This window comes from Aedes albopictus, chromosome 1 (assembly GCF_035046485.1).
Source record: "Aedes albopictus strain Foshan chromosome 1, AalbF5, whole genome shotgun sequence".
Lineage (NCBI taxonomy): Eukaryota > Metazoa > Arthropoda > Insecta > Diptera > Culicidae > Aedes > Aedes albopictus.
Window position 1 is genome coordinate 296434996 of NC_085136.1, and position 14552 is coordinate 296449547.

The following is a 14552-nucleotide window of genomic DNA, read 5'->3' on the forward strand; positions in this document are numbered from 1 at the left end:
GGACCTGGTGTGATAGTTAAAACACGTGATTGTCACACCGAGGATCTGGGATCGAATCCCACTCCCGACAAACTCACAAAATGTGAGTTCTTCTTTCAGAAGGGAAGTAAAACGTAGGTCCCGAGATGAACTAGGGCTAATAATATATTGATAAATAAATCCCCAACAAACTCAATATTTCCACACAAATCAAACGAAAATTAAATTTCAAGAAATAAAACTGACGGTTGTCGCTCGAATCGAAAATCGAATATTTTTCGAAATTTTGCGAAGATTAAGATATTTTTGATTTTTGTTTGATTAATACGAACGATTCAATATGTGGAAATTCTATAGCCACAGCTGTGAAGACATGTGTAGTCTAATCAGAAACTTTTTGCAATGGAAATTTCCTTAGAGCACTAAGCTGAGAAGCAGCGTACATGTAATTTGTTTATACCATGGCAATGGGACGGACTGTAAGCGTCCAACTACATCGAGGGGTCAAATCAATGCTCTTCGAGCAGCAGTCCATTCACGAGTAGAATCCGCAGCGAACCAAACCATGGTTAAATTTATTTCTGAATTTGTTCCCTATGATGATACGTATCCTTTCTGTTTCTCATTTCCCGATTTCTAATCACATGGCGATGAATTTCTACACTTCTCTTTCTGTAGCTTACCCGATCCATGGCCAATTGCTTGCCATTGCAGATTAGGTACCATTCCGATCTGCAAACAAACCAGCATCTGAAAACCACAAATCCCTCCCCCGAACACCATCGTCGATCAGCTAAAACATCGTGTTCGAGCGATGCGCTCCGGTGCCACTGATTAATGCTCGTGCATCCAACTCAAGGTCTACATCTTTCGCCGAACGAGCGAACGAACGAAACGGGTCCTTCTGGCGCAGACCTCATCCCCGCACCCCTTCACCCACTCTTCGATCGTCGACATGTAAATAACCATGCTCCCCATTCAAGGAAAGTATGTCAACGGCTCCAAGGCAGCGGATGTTTCACTTTCCTTTGAAGTCCACGTCTGTTTCTGTGATGGTCGGTATTGCATGTGCTGGGTATACGATTGGATTGTGGTCGCGTGATGCAACTGACTGTGCATGGGTGGCAGTGCGCTCGTGAAATCCCTTCGTTCGGTTTGGATGGGGGATTCAGAATCAAACGCTCTGGTGAAGTGAAATCAACCACATGAGAATGACACTTGAAACCGATGTTTTCTTCGAAAGGGACATTTACCCCACTCTCCCTCTTAGTGCCTTACCATTCGGCTTGGAAATGCGCCGCATGACTGGAGGAAAAAGTTTTTCTTCTGGGCCTGCGCTATCCACCGAGATGAATGTGCGTTACGCCTGAAGGACTCAATGCGAAGGGCTCAGGCGCTGCTGGCTGGAGGTGTTAAATCCACCTATGCTGATGACGACGACGAGACGTGACGAAGACGTTGGCGTTGGCGCGAGCAGGCGAGAAGGGCTGGCTGGTGCGAAACAAGTGTTTTTCTCTTGATGAGTTTCGGTTTCACTTAGAGTTAACTAGCCATAGTTATTATTCATATGCGTTCATTGCAGTACGATGGAGAAAAGAACCTTGATTACGATTGAGCTTTGGCGCATCCAAAGAGCAGGAGGGGGATGTTTTCACTTTCTAATATGTTGATACAACTTGAGTGCTGTCAGACTGTACAGGCGGGACAGTGATTAATGTACTGAGACTTTTAGGTAATTCTTGGCTGAAAGTTTACGAGCCCATTTACGTAACTTACTGTCTGGGTGGTCGGGAAATGTATATGGTAACGTTCATAAAGCCATACGGGATGATATTAAAATCACCAATCGTGTCCATGCTGTTTCAAACATGCAGATTTCAGGCTTATTTGTGACGCACAATTGCTTCATTCATTAGTAACACTTACTTACTTACTTACTTAGATATATCTCTCCTCATTTAGATTGAAGAAGAAGGTCCCACGCATCTGTTTACCCTAGGGGTGTGGCTCAAACAGGGTCTGTTGTAGCACCCAGCAGTTAAGTGTAAAATATCCCTCCACCGGAATCAGCCTCACCAAGATGGAAAGGATACCTTAGACTTAAGACCAACTAATTACTGTTCCCGAAACCAAAAAAAAAATGAATGAATACGAACTGATTTACAGCAAGGACTTAAACCCGGGCCCATATAGCCGAGGCGGTAAACACACGGGTATTCAGCATGACCATGCTGAGGGTGACGGGTTCGATTCCCGGTCGGTCCAGGATCTTTTCGTAAAGGAAATTTCCTTGACTTCCTTGGGCATAGAGTATCTTCGTGCCTGCCACACGATATACACATGCAAAATGGTCATTGGCAGAGGAAGCTCTCAGTTAATAACTGTGGAAGTGCTCATAGAACACTAAGCTGAGAAGCAGGCTTTGTCCCAGTGAGGACGTTACGCCAAGAAGAGGAGAGGAGGACTTAAACCCGAGAGCGGTCGCGTCATGTATTGAGTACATTTACCGAGCAAAAAGCTCGCTTGGGATACACAACGTGTGCGTGGTGCCGTTGAGAGTGGCCGAAGACGCGACTGCTCGAGGGTTAAGCGCAAAACAATGGACTGAAATTGGAATTTCAAGTGCTTACCCAAGGGTAGGGTAAACTGGCACAACAATTCAATGAGGAATATCATATGAAGCTTGAGATCCTACCGCTGAGTGGAGTCCGTTGGGCAGACTTTGAAAACACTGATTGGCATTGGGGCACATTCTTCTATACTTTGACCTACGATGCAAACACGCTTCTCGTCATCGTGGAGTTTGTTTCCTGCGCAGTGGTGATTAAGTAAGAACCTTTTAATGAGAGAATAATTGTGGACAAAAGAGCGCTGTCGGGCTCCTTAACCGACGAAGCTGAGAAAGCCTCAAATATAGGCGACATTCATGTCTTCTACCATGTCTCACGACGCCCTTGTGGGACTATGATGGATGCTGCGATGTCCGTGACCCAACATGATCCACCAAGAGCTGGACGCATTACCCGTGTCTACAACGAAGCTCCATCATTGCAGGAGATAGAAACAGTCATTTGTAGCATGACGTCGATCACAGCCTCGGGTGTCGATTGCGTATCTGCCAAGACAAGATGCTCAAAGCTGACCCCGTACACAACTGTTGCATCAATTATTCTGCAACGTATGGAACATTTCCGGCCGACTGTACGAAAAGCGTCTTTTTATCAATTGATTTTTCACTAATCTCATGCGTTGGACCTAACTTTTGAAGTGGTGCACTGTGTAGATCATCAAGTCCGCTTAATGACGTACCACTTCTGAAGTTAGGTCGTTTTACTTTGTATCGCTCTCAAAATTCTTTGAAAAGTGACCCTGAACCTGTATTACGGTTAAGATAGAGCATCCAGTTAGCCTAGTGGTTAAGGCTATGGATCGCCAATCCGGAGACGGCGGGTACGATTTCCGTCTCGAATGGGAAAGTTTTCACGACTCCCTGGGCATAGTGTATTATTGTACTTGCCTCACAATGTACAAATTCATGCAATGGCAGGCAAAGAAAGCCCTCCACTTAATAACTGTGTAGGTGCTCTAAGAACACTAAGTTGAAGAGAGGCAGGCCAAGTTCCAAAACGAATGTCGAGCCATAAAGAAGAAGAAGAAGAAGAAGAAGAAGAAGAAGAAGAAGAATAAGAAGAAGAAGAAGGATTCACGCATCCTTCTGACGGTGGCAAGCAGAATTCCGAACCGGACGATCCTGTGTGGTCCATGTTGTCATTCTCCTTATCATCTTTAAGCAAACCAATGACTTCCAAGAGACTCTCTTCCTCTACCTAAGTTCATTGATTAGGAAAAAGCTTTAAACTGTCTCAATCACAAAAATAATGGTGTCCCAATTTCCGTGAAGAATACACCACAACGGTGGATTGCTCGCTCCCATTCGAGTCGTCGCTGGAGTGAAGCACCGCTACTGTTCCTCATCGTAATCTACGAGATCCTGGTAGGTGCGATTGATCGTGATCGTGGGTTGGTGTGGCAACCCATTACCAAGGAGCATCCAAATGACTTCAAACTGGCTGATGGTGTTGCGGTCATAGCTCAACGGCACTCTGATATGCAGTGTAAACTCGATGATCTTACTGATCGCTCGTTGGCGGGAGGTTTTAACATCAACGCCAACAGGACCAATTTATTGCTGCATGTAAACACGGTCATCACTTCCAGTTTTACGGTAGATGGGCAGGTAGCTGTTAAATAGTGTTTTATTTTTGTCAAGACTGGCAAGCCATCACGACACATTTGAACACACCAATGATGGGCAAGTAGTGCAAAATGTTGAAAGCTTCCAAAATCTTGGTGGCCAAATGGCTGCTGAGGGCGGCCCAAGATCAGCATAGGTAGCACGGATCCATAAGGCGAGGTCTGCCTTTGCGGGTTTAAGAAATGTATGGAAAAACAATCAGATTAGTCGACGCACCAAAATCCGTATTATCAACTCGAACGTAAATCTGAGCTGCTGTTCGCCAGTGAAACTTGGTGTGTATCAGCAGAGAACACTCAACGGTTGCAGGCCTTCATCAATAGATGCCTGCGGTATATAACTCGTGCATAGTGGGCTCACAATTGAATCTCCAACGTGAAGTTCCATCGTCGACGTAATCAAAAGCCGATAGGGCCAGAAATTAGGGTGCAAAAGTGGTCACACTCTATAAAGGGGTGATAACGAAGTCTGCTAACAAGCGTTAGATCGGAACTCAGCTGGACATCGTAACAGAGGCAGACCCAGAGGATCACGGAGGCGCAGCCTTAACAAGAATATAAAGTTCATGGCGATGGCTAGCAATCGTCTAGGATGTAGATCTTCGGCCCTTTGCGCCACCATGAGTGCTCAGAACTGAAAGTAAGTTTTGATCCCTCCACTGCTTGCCCAGCAACTGTTAAGTTAGGAAGATTGTCCCCATGGCGCCTATTAAGTCAACTGTTTACCCTCGGGATCAACCTATGGCTCCACCTTCCTTTGGTGGAACAGTCCCAAGCGTACAGGCCATATCCTGGCAGCCCTGCGTATGCCTCTTGTGCCACACATTTCGAAGCACTCTTGCCCTCACTGATAAGGATGCCGATAGGCACCATACCAGTTATGACGCAGACAGCATCGTGTGATACGCTACGGTACGCGCTCGCAATCATCAGTCACTGTAAGTACTTTCCAGCTTACCACGGTAACTTTGGTACTAAGCGCCGTGCCCGCGCAGCGCTGTCATACATTAGTATGGACGTGGCGACACTAGCCAAAAGCTTGCACTTCATTTTCCTGGACCTCACCCACGCCTCCACAACCTTGATCGAGTGGGCACTGGGCAGTAGTCAACTCCACTTCTTCGATCGATGCACCGTAGACTTCTAGCGTAATGTCGTCAGCGAAGCCGACGATCTTTACACTCACCGTGAAAACTAACCTCAACACCTCGTCGTACATGACATTCCATAACACCGGACCCAGGATGGAACCTTGCGGGACTCTTGAGGTTATGTGGAAGCACTTCCAGCCCACCTCTGTGCCGTTGTACTTGATTCTGGAAGTAACTTTCGAGAATCTTGTACATGTACCCGGGTATCCCCACATACAGGAGCGCAAAGGCAATATCTGGCCAACTGGCACTATTAAACGCGTTCCTCACATCCAGAGTTACTACTGCACTGTAGTGAACCACCCTTCTCTTACGCACGAGTGCTTTCCCGGTGGTTTTTGTAACCGACAGGTTACAAGTGTCTACGGTCGACCTACCCTCTCCGGAAGCCGTACTGGCTATTCAAGAGACCAATTACATCCTCGGTGTGCTTCAACATTATATTGAGAATGATCTTTTCGAGCACCTTCCCCGCCGTGTCGATCAAGCATATTGGTCTACTTTGGCAATAGAACCAGGCGTTGCCTCTTCCAAACTTCTGGGAAAACTCCCTCATCCCGGAATTTCTGCATTACAGACCTAATCATCCCGGGAGCCTCTGCAATAGCTACTTTTAAGGCCAAGTTCGGAACTCCATCCGGACCTGGGGCCTTACCTACGCTAAGGCGCAGCGCAGGTCCGCAATCGCTTGAGTGCACCAATAAGCCGGTGACCTCCCATTTCTAGGGTGGACTCACCTAGGCATGGTCACATCGTAAGACCCCGTTTACTTTGGCGACCACGAAGCCCTCATAGGTAGTAGACACCAACTCCTGTACGGGGTATTTACCCGTCGTCCATATCGCCCATCCGCGACTCAATTGCCGTTGCCGGCGGTTACTCGGTATGGATCCGCTATGATAGCTATGATCCGTCCCCCACTCAGAAACCGCCTAACAAAGCAGTTGCTGAGCCGCGCCACAGTGGTTCAGGTTCAGCTGCGTTATATGAACTGGGATTTGTTCACTGTGGCTTTCTTGAAGGCCGGGCACCTTGGATCAACCGTTGGATGCCTGTTGTTCACGGATTTCCCAGTACAGATCAGACAGATGGACCACATGTCCTACACAGCTTGCTCCTGACAGGGCCTTTGCAGTGCCATGGCTTGGTTCCAGACACCTGAAACAATCCTTCGATGGCTCATGGAACGTCAGATGAGATACGCACCAGTCTACCTTAATCCTCCCTACTTTAACGGATTTTTAACGACCACCACAGGAAGCTGAACCAAAGCTACCTGTGTCCTTGCCGGTCCTTCCCATAGCCTAACCGCTGCGGCGGCCACCTGCACCTCGCATTGTTGCCGCAGTGCTGTGACGAGCTCTTTTACTTCGGTGGCCTCGTCTAGGTTTTTCACCTTCAGAGTCGCCTCTTGTTTGAAAACTTTTATAGGCGGCGCCCTTGTGCTCCTTTTCGCGCTTCTACTCCAGGATCATCTCGCCCGTACGAGTACATCCGATACTGCGCATGTCGGCTTCCAGATCCACGAGCTTGGCATCGCTTCGCATCGCCTTCAAGACGTCCAAGTATGTACTTCGACTGTTCGGTCTTGATGACGAGCGCGTCGGCTTTCTCGCTCTTGGCACATACTCATTTACGCATTGGTTTGACGTCCCTTGTGCTTTCTTGACCTGCGGCTTTTAGCTTCCTCTTCTTCCGCTCGACTTTCGTCCAAGGGGGTCCATTCCTTGGTTCGCCCTACACCTAGCCCTACTCTGTAATTGCTGAGGGCTCAACAACGGTCGCAACCCCTTGCTCACCCTACATCTACAACAGCAATCCAACATCATTTTTCACCACCTTCGCTCCAAAAATTACCCGTCGTCGTCTCTGACCAACCGTTTGTTATGCCAAGCAAAATCAAGTACTGCAATAAGAGGTTGTCCATAAACAACGTGGTAATTTATTTTTACCTTTAGATCCATGGATGCTCCAAGAGGTTACAAGGGTATGTCAGCGAATTTCAGGCGGCCTTAGGGACGGTTTTCAGGAGTGTTCAAGGGAATTTTAGAAGGGCATTGTAAGGGGTTTCAAGTGGTTTAAGAGTTGTAGCGAAAGGTTTTAGTGACGTTCCAGGGCTTTCAAGTGTGTTTCAAGGAGTTTCAAGCAGTGGTATCATTGAGTTTACTTCAAGATACTAACTGGGTAACCAGCTCTTAGGAAAAAAACTTTAAACTTTCAACTCCTAGCATGAGAACCCCCGCAAGTATAAGAAAAAATCTATGTATATTTTTGTTGCGCTTGCATACATGTAAGAAAACTGCTGTTGGTTCACAACCTATACTACGGCGACTCTGAGTGAGAATCATCATCTCACTCAGCGGTCGGTGCTATCGCTCATGCATGGAGCAAGAATATCTAGCCATTCTGGCAGCTCGGCGCGCTGTTGCTTTCGAGAATCAGCATACCCACTGCAACCACTCCAGTTAGTTGCAATTAGATATTGAGGTAGACAACATCCAATAGGAATAAAAGTGAAAGTTATTTAAAATCCCATCGCCCAATAAAGTTCTTCCTATTGTAACCCGAAGCAAAGTTATCGATTAGTGCATGCAAGTGATAGCCGATAAATAAAGTGTTTGTCGTATGTATAAGGAAAGGTGTTTCGTTAGTTCTACTACCGGAGAAAGCACAGCACGTTGCGACTGCCCACCAGTGATTTAGTGCTATTCTGTGCCTCTGCTGTCGCGGTTATTTTCGTGAAGATAAAGGTGGCCATCCAGCTTCCGATTACCGTCTTGGAGCTACGGAATCCTGGTAAGACGCGCAAAAAAAAACACAACGTAGGGTCTACGACATTAATAGCTTCTCAGTGAAATTAAGAATTGTTTCCGCCCTACTGGATATAAAAAATAAATCTCCTAGGTGATCTGTCTGATATTTTTGCGCCCTTTAGTGCACAGAAAACGCGATATAGAACGGATTTTTCGTATTTTCTGTAAAAAGCCGAGGGAAACCTAGTATATGAAACTTTTTTAAAGGAAGGGGTGTGGTTTAACCCAAAATATCCCTGAACTACTACCAGGAACCACCTGGAGAACTTTCAGGACAAAGACTGGAAGAACTGCAGTATCCTCTGCAGTTATTCGTAGGAAAATTTATTGAAAAATGTCTCCAAACATGCATAGGATAACATTCTGCAATAATATCTGCAAGATTTAATGTTTGAAAAGAAAGTAAAAGAATCCCTGACGGAAGGTTTTAAAGTTCCAAAGTTGTCTTAAGTGGAACTATTGGAGGAATTCCTGGAATAACTTCCAGAAGAGTCTTTTGAGATTTTTTTAAGGAATTTCCAGATAAATGCCTGAGAAAATTTTGAAATAAATGTAGTAGACGTTCTTGTAGGACCCTCTGGAGAAATTCAAGCATAACTTCCTGGAAAAGTTTTGGAAAAAATATGAATTTCTAAAGGAGACCTAGCGAAACTTTTGAAAGAATCTCCCTATCCTTGAGGAAACAAGATGTTCCAGGGCGTTACAGATGCGTTACCGGGGTATTTTAGGGATTCTCCAGCGGTTTCAGAACGTTTCAGGGGTGTTCCAATGGCTTCAGGGCGTTCCAGGAGTTCCAGGAGGGGATCTCAGTTTCAGAAGGATCAAGTACGTTCCAAAGGTTATCGAGCGTTTTAAGAAAAAATCTAGGAGCGTTACAGGTTGTTTTAGGCGATTCCAGAGGGTTTCAGGAGGTTACGGTGGCGTCCCATGAATGATCTAGGAGTCTCAGGAGGTTGCATAGGCGTTTCGTTTTTTTTTTATATTACAGGTACGTCCTCTGCACTCCAAGCATGGGAAAACTCATTCGCTCACCCGAATGCCGGCAATGCAAAATAGCAAAAAGAACGCCAACAACCCAATGCTGAGTGAGAGCACGGCGCACTAGGAACGAACGCGGCACGAAGGCTCGCCACCGACGCCACCGAAGCGAATCAGGAGAGAAACAAATAGAGTGCGAAATGAATCAGCTTGCATCGGTGAATACGACAAGAACGTTCGCTCTCTCAACTACCGAGTGGCATTCAGCTGATTGAATCAAAACGCACTCACTGATTCAATTCCCAGTCCTGAATGCTTCCACTGAACGCCAAATGAACGTTTCAATATGAATGCTCTCGCACTCGACTCGGAACGCAAACATTCGTTCAATCTTGGTTCGTTCGCCATCGGCACTCAGATTCGGTAGCGATTCATTCGGCCGTCGTTGCTTGCGTCGCTCGGTGCTCGGCGATTAGAAAGAATGGGCAATGAAAGTGGAAAGATTTTGCTTGGCTGGGGGAGAACACTCGCATCAGATTGTGCGTGGATGTGAGTGAGGGATACGCAATAAATTAATGATTTTTTCCCATCCTTTCTGCACTCAATGAAAACCCTTTCGGAATCCTCCTGAAATTTTCTAAAAAGCCCTAATACGCCTCTGATACATACCTAAAACTCCTCTTAGAATCTCCCTTGGTAGCTCCTTGGGCTCCTTTGACCCCTTCTGATACATTCCTGAAGTTTAAATATTAAATTCTGATATATTTGTAATATTTTTTTTATCTGTATCAACGAGATTTTTAGCCCTGGGCTAGTTCATCTCGGGACCCACGCTTTACTTCCCTTCTGAAATTGATTTGATTGATTGATTTATCTTTATTATAGAGACTTTCAGCCCTTGGCTGGTTCGTCTCTTTTCTAAAATCTGGTGAGCCAGAAGGGCTCACCGGGAGAGAAAAAATACAGAGCTTCGGAGTGGGGTCTCTTCTTCCTCGTATCCGACCGGGCTAGTCGTAGGGGTGCGCTGGTTGAGTGGCTAGGTTACTTAGGGTGGGGCTTACCACTCGAGTCCCGGGGGAGTCCGAGAGTCCGAGGTGCCCACGACCGGGATGAATTCGTTGGTTGGGTGGTTGGTCCATGGGGAAGCCCGAGGTGCTCCGTGGTTTGCGTTCTCGTGGGGGGTTGGTGCCCAACCCCAGAGTTTTTCTGGGTACCCTTTCCTTCTTGATCGACCGGTTTGGTCGCGGTGACATGGTAGTTGGGTGGGTCGCTTGAGGTGGGACTTTACACTCGGGTCCCGGGGAGACCGGGAGGTCCGAGGTGCCCACGACCAGGGGTGGCTTCATCGCTTGAATGATTGGTTGATGGGGGCTCCGGAGAGTCCAACGGTTTGTCTCTTGTGTGGGGTTGGGGCCCAACCTCAGAGTTTTTCGTCTGAGGGGGGCCCTAACCCGGGGGGCCTTGTGGGGTGGTGTTAGTTATGTGGGTACCCGTGGTGGGGGCACCCTCTCCTCCTTATTCGACCGGATTAGTCGCGGTGACGTAATGGCTGGATGGGTTGTGTGGGCGCCCGAGGCGGGGCCACCCTTTCCTTCTAGATCGGCCGGCTTGATCGCGATGATGTGGTGGTTGGGTGGGTGGGCCGCTTGGGGTGGGCCTTACCGCTCGGATCCCGGAAAGTCCGGGGGGTCCGAAGTGCCCACAGCCGGGGTGGTTTCGTCGGCTGGGTAATTAATCCTTGGGCAAGCCCGAGGCGCTTGATGGTTTGCGTTCTCGTGGAAAGTTGGGACCCAAATCCAGAGTTTTTCGTCTGGGGGGGGCTCCAACCCGGGGAGTTCTGAACGGTAGTGTTGTGTGAATGCACGTGACGGGGTCATTCTTTCCTCCTTGACGACCGGATTGATCGTGGTGTCGTGGTGGAGGGGTGGGTTGTTTGAAGTGGGACTTACCACTCGGATCCCGGGGAGTCCGAGAGGTCCGAGGTGCCCACGACCAGGGTCCTTACGCCGATCGCTCAAATGTTGTCAAAGAGGCCAGCTTCCTTGAGGTAGTTGATTACTTGGCGCTCGTTGATTTTGTCGTTGGCCAGTGACCTGGGGACGTCTGTCACCTGGTGCGTCTGACGGAGGGCCTCGTAAACTGGGCAGGTGCACAAGAAGTGCTCGACCGTGTTTGGTGTGACACAGATTTCGCATTGTCGGTGGAAGCCGGAGCTGTTGGTGGTCATACTATGTGACACCCGAGTGTGTCCCGTTCTGAGCCGAGAGAGGACAGTTTGTTCCCGCCGGTTTGGCAGGTCTTCGTCGGGCCCCGTGGATGGTTTAGATTTTCGTAGGAACAGAATCCTGTCCCGCCTCCATTCGTTGGACCAGGACCGCCATATGGTGTCCCTGACCCACTTTTTCACGTCGTCTGCTGGGGTTTTCGGTGTAAGGAGGGGGCTGTTCCTGCCGATGCCAGCCAGCTCGTTGGCTCGCTCGTTTCCGCGAATTCCGCAGTGCCCGGGGATCCACATTAGAGCTGTCAGGTGTTCGGTGGAATCAAATTCTGCCTGGACGCCCTGAATGAAGGGGTGTTTCGCTTTTGGGCTCTCGATTGCTGAGATAGCGCTCTGTAAGTCAGTCACAACAAGTACGGGTCGGTCTCTTGGGGCTGTTATTGCTTGGAAAATCCCTGCAGCTTCAGCCGAGAAGACCGAACATTCCACCGGGAGTCGGTGGTGTTGTTCACCGGGGGAAGCGTGGCGTTGGCCGCAGTTTGGAGGGCCAGGTTTGCTTGCTCGACGAGGAAGCAGCTTTGCCCGTTCTCCCGGGTTTTTTTCCAAAAAAACCAATGGCTCGGTTGCAGGTGGTCAGCGCGACTTTGTGCCGAAAGGGCAGAACGCCAGCTTCGGCGCATGCTGCGTCTGCGGGGGTTGAGGGGAGCAGGCCGGAAATGGTTCTAATGGCCCGGTTGTGGATGGGTGCTAGCGTCCTGATTAAACGATCTTGCGCTCGGCAGGTTAGCTCGATGCCGTACGTTATCCGGCTGCCAATGATGGCGTCGGCGATCCTCAGATGGGTGGCTCTGTCGCTCCGGGTTCTTTTGCCCGAGATGCTCCGAAGAAGGTTTAAACGGCTCTTGCAGCTCTTCTTGACCTGGTCGACGTGGGCCTGCAGGGTGAGATGCCGGTCCAGGGTGACGCCAAGGGTCTTCAAAGTCTTTTTGGTGGGGATGGCCTCCTGGTTTAGGGTGATGGATTTCCGTGGCGGCTGGTGGTTTTCCGCGCAGATGTGCAACCTCCCTTCCAAAAGAAGAACTCACATTTTGCGAGTTTGTCGGGAGTGGGATTCGAACCCTGGTCCTCGGCGTGATAGTCAAGTGTTCTAACCATCACACCAGGTCCGCTCCCTATATTTGTAATAGATAAGGGGCTGTCCATAAACCACGTGGTCATGAGGGGGGGGGGGGGGGGGGGGGGGGGGGGGGGGGGGGTTGGCCAATGACCATTTTGTATGGACTAATAAAAAATTTTGTATGGTAAATGACCACGCGGGGGGGGGGGGGTTGAAAAGTCCCAATAAAATGACCACGTGGTTTATGGGAAGCCCCTAAATTATAATTTCAACTACCAGTGTGACCCGTTCAACACTTAGCGAGAACCGGTCAACATTAAGATAAGATAGTTTAAGAATGCATTCAAATGTATCGATTTCTTTTAGAAAATAGTATTAAAGGCAAAGTGAATTCAATGGAAAGTGTAAGAAATAACTGGATTTTTGATCACGTGGAATTGTGAACAGGAAAACAAATGAAAACAAAAATTTCAGAACCAACCGTTTAACAATTGGCGAATTACTCTATACAGTATGTGAACAAATTCAAGTCAATTGGAATAATATTGACTGAGTTGTAAGCTGAAAGTGCCCAAAATTGGACCCCGGCTATAAAAAGGTTTCCAGCTTCGTTCATTTCAATAGCCTTTAAACAAAATTCTAGCTTGAACTAAACTTCATTTTAAAAGTGAATGACAGATATGAAATGTATCCATCCAAATTCATCCCAGTTTTCTTTTACATTTTTCCCGTGTTAACATCGTTAGCTTTCACACGTCAGGAGCTATGGGCAACGATGCGAAAAATGAAGTGAACTCAAATAAAGCTGTGAAAACTTGCTCAGCAGTGAAAAGGCCTTGGGACCAGCAAAAAGCTTCCCCACAATTTGCTGAAGCTGAACCAACGATCATGCATACAGACTTGCATAGTTTAAGGCGTACGTTGAACCATTTCATCAGCAACCAGTGGTGGCTAGTGCTAGCACTCCTGCTGGCCCTGGTGCAGCAGATGATGGTGTGAACCGAAACGCTTAAAATAATTAAATTTACTCTCTTTCTTCAAACGCAATCTCATTTGCCGGTGTTGTTGACTGTAAACCGTCACGTGCTTTTGGTTGGTGAGAACTTGGGAGAAAAGCGGATAGTGCACGTTTTTCGTACCCAATAATTAATGTTGACGACGTGGTTTTCTTGATCTGTGTCGAAAAAAAAAACGTTCTACATAAGGAACGGGACGAGAGCCCATAAAGATGCCAGGTATTCAGTAAGGGACCGTCCATTAATAACACAAGGGTGAATGAGGGAGGGGGTTCGAGAAAACTGGTGAGAGCTATCTTAAAGCAAGGGTAGGAGTTATGATATTCAATTTTACCCAAAAGTAATTCCTTTGATGTACATGAACCATTGAAAACAACCACAATGAAACAAAATACTCAATGAAATGAAATCGCAATCCGTTCTGTTCATTCAAGAGCGCTCGACCCGGTTGACTTTGGCGGAAAACTTCCATTGAAACATCAAGCGGTAATGTCATTTCACGGAGAAAATCGAAACAGATTAATTTCAGTGCACGGCTCAATGACTTTCCATGGTGCGGCGGTGGTATTTTCCGCTTTTGTACGACAGCTCAGTGTACCCTACCTAGGCATCTATATTGCAAATTTCTCCGGGCTTCCGACCGATTCGATGAAGGTGATTCTAGCGCGAAACTGAAAGCATGAAAGCGAACGATTTTGGGGAATGCGACCGGACGGAGTGAGTGCACAAATTTATGCTAGATCCCCAACCGGGAAGGCCTGGCAGCTGCGCTGCCAGAGCACGTGGGCCCGAATTATTTGCAGTAGCGAAATGAAACATTGAATGGAGGAAAAAGGGGTTATAGAGCTTCGGAAACAATTTACATAGTTTAATTTCGTAAGTGGAATGGAACCAGCAGATACCAGAATTGTGTGGCTTAGAAGACAGCACATTTTTTAATTTGCATGGGAAGCATTTCTCTTGGCTTGCGTTTGATAAATTGAAACGACGGAATGCTTGCTATTGAGTTCTTGATATGTATGAATT